The sequence below is a fragment of the Rhinopithecus bieti genome, unplaced genomic scaffold, assembly GCF_001698545.2.
Source record: "Rhinopithecus bieti isolate Rb0 unplaced genomic scaffold, ASM169854v2 scaffold_1103, whole genome shotgun sequence".
Taxonomy (NCBI): domain Eukaryota; kingdom Metazoa; phylum Chordata; class Mammalia; order Primates; family Cercopithecidae; genus Rhinopithecus; species Rhinopithecus bieti.
In genome coordinates this window covers 480,814-487,920 of record NW_016803302.1, presented here as the reverse complement: position 1 = coordinate 487,920, position 7,107 = coordinate 480,814, and the positions used below count along the sequence as shown (strand labels likewise).

At 43.4% G+C, this 7,107-nt stretch overlaps 1 pseudogene; it reads left to right on the top strand.

The window, feature by feature from the left end:
• Window positions 1-6,652, top strand: part of LOC108530017 (40S ribosomal protein S11-like) — an 8,278-nt pseudogene extending 1,626 nt beyond the window's left edge.
• Window positions 6,653-7,107: the final 455 nt, after the last annotated feature.

Here is a 7,107-nt window from a genome sequence, read left to right as displayed (position 1 = left end):
TGTTGGAGAGGATGTGGAGAAATAGGAACACTTTTACACTGTTGGTGGGATTGTAAACTAGTTCAACCATTATGGAAAACAGTATGGCAATTCCTCAAGGATCTAGAACTAGATGTACCATATGACCCAGCCATCCCACTACTGGGTATATACCCAAAGGATTATAAATTAGTCTACTACAAAGACACATGCACACGTATGTTTATTGCGGCACTATTCACAATAGCAAAGACTTGGAATCAACCCAAATGTCCATCTGTGACAGACTGGATTAAGAAAATGTGGTTTTTTGTTTTTTAGACGGAGTTTTGCTCTTGTTGCCCAGGCTGGAGTGCAATGGCGCGATCTCGGCTCACCACAACCTCCGCCTCCCGGGTTCAAGCGATTCTCCTACCTCAGCCCCCCGAGTAGCTGGAATTACAGGCATGCGCCACCACGCCCAGCTAATTTTGTATATTTTAGTAGAGACGGGGTTTCTCCATGTTGGTCAGGCTGGTCACCAACACTTGACCTCAGGTAATCCGCCCACCTCAGCCTCCGAAAGTGCTGGGATTACAGGCATAAGTGACCTAGCCCAGCCTTTGAGAAAGGGATTCTTAACATGAATTGATGTGAGCACACCCAAATCTACCTAAGGAATATGGTTTTGTTTCCAATGCCCAGGGCAATCTATGCAGGAAGAATGAATGGGTGAAGCTGGCATCTTGAAAAGTTGAAGCTGATAGACTGAAGAATGCTGATTACATAGCCCTGAGGCTGCAGAGAAGTAAGTATTCCTTAGTTTTTACAGGCCAAGAATAATTTATTAATTAGGTTAGAGAGATGAGAAGGGCACAACAGAAATGCTCTAGGTCAGAAGTTCCATTTTTTATTTCGAATCCTAGAAAAGTTATTCTCTTCCCCTCCCCTTGACCCAAAAACCTGATAATGAAACCATATCATTCACTGCTGTGGCTGCCAGCAACCCTGAATCAAATTTGATATTCTTTATATTCTCCCTTTCTACATATTTTATTATTGTATACTGTATGTTATAAGCAACTTCAAATCCCTTGTGGAAAGAAGGTATAAATATATTACAATCTGGCCGGGTGCAGTGTCTCACGCCTGTAATCCCAGCACTTTGGGAGGCCGACGTGGGCGGATCACGAGGTCAGGAGATCGAGACCATCCTGGCTAACATGGTGAAACCCCGTCTCTACTAAAAATACAAAAAACTAGCCGGGCGACCTGGCGGGCGCCTGTAGTCCCAGCTACTCCCAGCTACAATATATATTGTAATATATATTACAATCTATAAACAGCTATTGTAGACTACACTGGTACAAAGGGAAAGAGAAATGTTTGAATCTGGCTAAACTTTTTTTTTTTTTTTAGACAGTCTTGCTGTGTCACCCAGGCTGGCGTGCAGTGGCATGGTATCGGCTCACTGCAGCCTCTGCCTCCTGGGTTCAAGTCATTCTCCTGCCACAGCCTCCCAAGTAGCTTGGACTACAGGTGTGTACCACCATGCCCAGCTAATTTTTTTTCTGTGTGTATTTTTAGTAGAGACGGGATTTCACCATGTTGGCCATGGCTTGTCTCCTGACCTCAAGTGATCTGCCTGCCTCGACCTCCCAAAGTGCTGGGAATACAGGCATGAGACACCGCCATGTCAGCGTCTGGCTAGACTTAAGTCTAAGATCACATTAAGGGACTCAAGTGAGTAAAGAGAAGTGCCACCTGCTGGCAAAATCTTAAATGACCTAGTAGTTAAAGTTTGCTTAGGATCTCATTACACATCTGAGCCTTCCTAACTTCATAACTGGATGAAAAATGAATGAACTACACCATTTCTAGCAACCTTTATTGACAAAAGACGCCACATGGCTATTTCCTCCAAAATAAAGACTACTCATTATCTAAACCACTCTAAATAGAGTTTGTTGCTTCAAACCAACAGAAAGGCAAAGGCCCTTCACCTCTGCTGAATAGCCACACCTCACAAAAGCAGTTGAAAGGCAAATGACTACAACATCAGAGGTGGAAAGTGAGGCCATGTAAGGGAAACGCCTTACCTTAGTCTGCTATTTTGTGTCTCTCAGGCTTCCTAGTTCATACCCACTTCCCAAGACTAAAACAGAATGACTAGACCAGGACCAAAAAAGACAGCATACTTGATCTATCTGCCAAGAAGCCCATCTTGAATAAGCTTTTGGTGACAAGTGCACTAAGCTTAGCAAACATTAAAATGAAGCACAGGCTGGCTGTGGTGGCTCATGCCTCTCATCCCAGCACTTTGGGAGGCCGAGGCGGGTGAATCAGTTGAGGTCAAGAGTATGAGACCAACCTGGCCAACATGGTGAAACCCCATCTCTACTAAAATTACAAAAAATTAGTTGGGTGTGGTGACACATGCCTGTAATCCTGGCTACTCGGGAGGCTGAGGCAAGAGAATTGCTTGAACCCAGGAGGTAGAGGTTGCGGTGAGCTGAGATTGCCCTACTGCACTCTGGCCTGGGCGACAGAGCAAGACTCTGTATCAAAAATTTAAATAAATAAATAAATAAAATGAAGCACAGAAAGAAGGGAATTTGACTAGGAGATTGGTGGTTAAGCTGACACTTCAGTTAAACTTTTAACTTTGTGGCACACAGAGAAGGCAATACAATGGTTTCCAGGCACTGTACGGCAGTGTTGCCAAGGTAACAGCAAAATTTATATTGCAGGAAAAGGATTTAAATATATAGGAAAGATCACCAGATTTGGAGTCAGGAGAACTAGATTAGGGCACTAACTCTGTTATCTATCAGACTTTTGGAAAGTCAGTCACAACCTTTCCAAGCCTCAGTTTCCTCATCTGTAAAATGTGAGGATCAATGTGATGAATTATGAACTCTATGAGCACTATAGACATATGAAACATTCACATTCCCTTATCTTTTGGTAAGCTTTACATCAATCCACTGCCCACAGGCCACATGCAGCCCAGGAAGGCTTTAAATGTGGCCCAACACAAATTCATAAACGTCTTAAAACATTATGAGTTTTTTTGTGATTTTTTTTTTTTTAGCTCATCAGCTATCATTAGTGTTAGTATATTTTATATGTGGCCCAAGACAATTCTTCTTGCAGTGTGGCCCAGGGAAGCCAAAAGCCTAGATACCCCTGTTTTACATGGTTAACCAAATGCACCAAAGATAGGTACTCACTCCTTATCTTGTAAGTTCATCCAAACTCAAGAAACATTTGGCAAAGGAACTCCTGCAATCAATAACTTAATAGATGTTTCTTGATAAAATTATCAAAAGGAATGAGACATTACTTACCTGGACTAATCCTCAAAGGCAATCTCCTTGAATTTCATCAGAACAGTGGTCTTAGGTCCAGGGATGGTCAATTCAAATAATTCGAAAGGACAGTAGTTATGAGCATAGAACTGTAGAGCCAGATGACCTGGGTTCAAATTCCAGCTCTCCTATTCAGTAGCTGAATGACCTATGCCTCAGTTTTCCCATCTATGAAATGGGGATAATAGTACCAACCCCCAAAGGGTTATTACAAGGATTTAAAAAGTTTCAAAAGTACCTAGAACAGGAACCTGGACTGGAATAAATACTATACAAGTGTTTAAAGTATAAGTTCACTGGGCAAGGTCGCTCACACCTGTAATTCCAACATTTTGGGAGGCCCAGGTGGGCAGATCACATGAGGTCAGGAGTTCGAGACCAGCCTGGACAGCATGGTGAAACCCCGTCTCTGGGAAAAAATACAAAAATTAGCCCGTGTGGTGGCGGGTGCTTGTAGTCCCAGCTACTTGGGAGGCTAAGACAGGAGAATCACTTGAACCCAGGAGGCAGAGGTTGCAGTGAGCTGAGATGGCACCACTGCACTCCAGCCTGGGCAACAGAGTGACTCTGTCTTAATAAATAAATAAATAAATAATAAGTTCAACAAGTACGTGATTTCTTGTCACATATATGGTCATTCTGTTCCTTATCTACAAGGTAATATTAAATTCCTCTTATTGGATACAAGTCTAACTTTCTGAGATTGACCCAAGGCAAATTTTACCTTTTTTGGATCACATTTTTAGTGAAGTGACCAGAAGGTTAGGCCATGAGAACCATGTAAGGATTCCACACTAGAAGTACCCTTCAGTGGTTCTAGGGACCCCAAGTGTTCCCATTCCCCCAACTTGAAACTAAAGACAGACAGTACACACAGTAAGATATTTAGAATATGTGGCATATAAACAGAACCTGACCTTTTTTTTTTTTTTTTTTTCTTGAGAAGGAGTTTCGCTCTATCACCCAGGCTGGAGTGCAGTGGCACAATCTCGGTTCACTGCAACCTCCACCTCCCGGGTTCAAGCAATTCTCCTGCCTCAGCCTCCTCAGTAGCTGGGATTACAGGCACCCACCACCACACCCGGCTAACTTTTGTATTTTTAGTAGAGATGGGGTTTCACCATGTTGGTCACGCTGGTCTCGAACTCCTGACCTCGTGATCCGCCCACCTCGGCCTCCCAAAGTGCTGGGATTACAGGCGTGAGCCACCACGCCTGGCCTAGAACCTGACTTTTTTTTTTTTTTTTTTTTTTTTTTGAGACAGAATTTCACTCTTGTTGCCCAGGCTGGAGTGCAATGGTGCGATCTGGGCTCACTGCAACCTCTGGCTCACTGCAACCTCCGCCTCCCAAGTTCAAGCAATTCTCCTGCCTCAGCCGCACAAGTAGCTGGGATTACAAGCGTGCACCACCACACCTGGCTAATTTTTGTATTTTTAGTAGAGATGGGGCTTCTCCATGTTGGTCAGGCTGTTCTCAAACTCCCCACCTCAGGTGATCCACCTGCTTTGGCTTCCCAAAGTGCTGGGATTACAGGCGTGAGCCACCGCACCCAGCCCTGTACTTATTATTAGTGGATACTGATCATTTAAATATCTACTATTAGTAATCAGATGACATACAAAGGAAAGATGTCATTGTTATAAAAACCAGACAAACGATTTGGATTCANTTTTTTTTTTTTTTTTTTGAGACAGAATTTCACTCTTGTTGCCCAGGCTGGAGTGCAATGGTGCGATCTGGGCTCACTGCAACCTCTGGCTCACTGCAACCTCCGCCTCCCAAGTTCAAGCAATTCTCCTGCCTCAGCCGCACAAGTAGCTGGGATTACAAGCGTGCACCACCACACCTGGCTAATTTTGTATTTTAGTAGAGATGGGGCTTCTCCATGTTGGTCAGGCTGTTCTCAAACTCCCCACCTCAGGTGATCCACCTGCTTTGGCTTCCCAAAGTGCTGGGATTACAGGCGTGAGCCACCGCACCCAGCCCTGTACTTATTATTAGTGGATACTGATCATTTAAATATCTACTATTAGTAATCAGATGACATACAAAGGAAAGATGTCATTGTTATAAAAACCAGACAAACGATTTGGATTCATGTTTTCTTTCACTGAATAATACTCCAATGCTCTATTCTGCCTCTCAGGCTTCCTGCTGCACATGTACTTCCTGTAAGAGGAATTAATGGTTGGAGTAGGACCAATAAAGGCAGCATTCCTGACCTGTTTTCCAACTTCTTTCTCTGCCAAGAAGCCCATTATGCATAAGCTTTTGGTGACAATGGCGTTCAGTTTAAAGACCATTGAGATAAAACACACAGAGAATCTGACACAGAACTCAGTGGCTATCAGCTCATAATTATTATGTTCTTTTTGGTTCAACTCAATACATTTCACAGATATTTACTGAGAAATATTTATTACCCATAAACAGAATCAAGATAACACTTACTTTCAATCTTTAAAAATTGTCTAGTTTTGGCCGGGAGTGGTGGCTCATGCCTGTAATCTTAATACCTTGGGAGGCCAAGGCAGGTGGATCACGAGGTCAAGAGATCGAGACCATCCTGGCCAACATGGTGAAACTCCGTCTCTACTAAAAATACAAAAATTAGCTGGGCGTGGTGGCGCGCACCTGTAGTCCCTGCTACTCAGGAGGCCGAGGCAGGAGATCTGCTTGAACCGGAAGGCGGAGGTTGCAGTGAGCCAAGATCGCACCACTACCACTGCACTCCGGCCTGGTGACAGAGCAAAACTCTACCTCAAAATAATAATAATAATAATAATTGTCTAGTTTTTTCTCAGGCAGCCAAGAAGATGGTGGACATTGATACTGAGCATGCCTATCACAAGCAGCTGACCATTGTTCAAAGCAAGAAGAGGATCCTGCTAAAGGAAACTGGCAAGCTAGGCTTCGGGAGGTCCAAAGAGACTATTGAGGGCACCTACATTGACAAGGAATCCCTGTTCACTGGTAACATCTCCACTGAGGGCAGATCCTGTCTGGCATGGTGACCAAGATGAAGATGCAGAGGACCACTGTCATCCACAGAGACTATCTCTACTACATCTGCAAGTACAATTGCTTTGAGAAGTACCACAAGAACATGTCCATGCACCTGTTCCCCTGCTTCAGGATGTCCAGATCAGCGACACTGTCATGCTGGATAAGTGCTGGTCCCTGAGCAAGACAGTGAACTTCAATGTGCTCAAGGTCACCAAGGCCGCAGACATCAAGAAGCAATTCCATAAGTTCTGAGGCTGAATGTCTGCCAGCTCCCTGAAATGAAATAAAGTTATTTTATCATTCATACACACAAAATATGACTAATAGGTAAGATAACCACACAAACTTAATACACAACAAAAACATATTAAAACATATTAATGCAATTAAGAGATTTCAAAAAAAAAAAAAAAAACAAGCAAGCTGTGTCAAAGATATGATCAAGCACAAGCCTGGTTGAGGAAATCTGGAAAGACTTCATGAGGGAGGTAACATTCGATAAATGGTCAAAGAGTGAATGAAACAATTTCTTTTTTTTCCTTTTATTATAGGCAGTTTTTAAATTTTTTGGCCAGTTGTAGTGGCTAACACCTGTAATCCCAACACTTTGGGAGGCTGAGGCAGGTGGATAGCTTGAGCTCAGGAGTTCAAGACCAGCCTGGGCAACATAGTGAGACTCCACCTTTACTAAAAATACAAAAAAGTTAGCTGGACATGGTGGTGCCCACCTGTAGTCCCAGCTATTCCACAGGCTGAGGAGGGAGTATTGC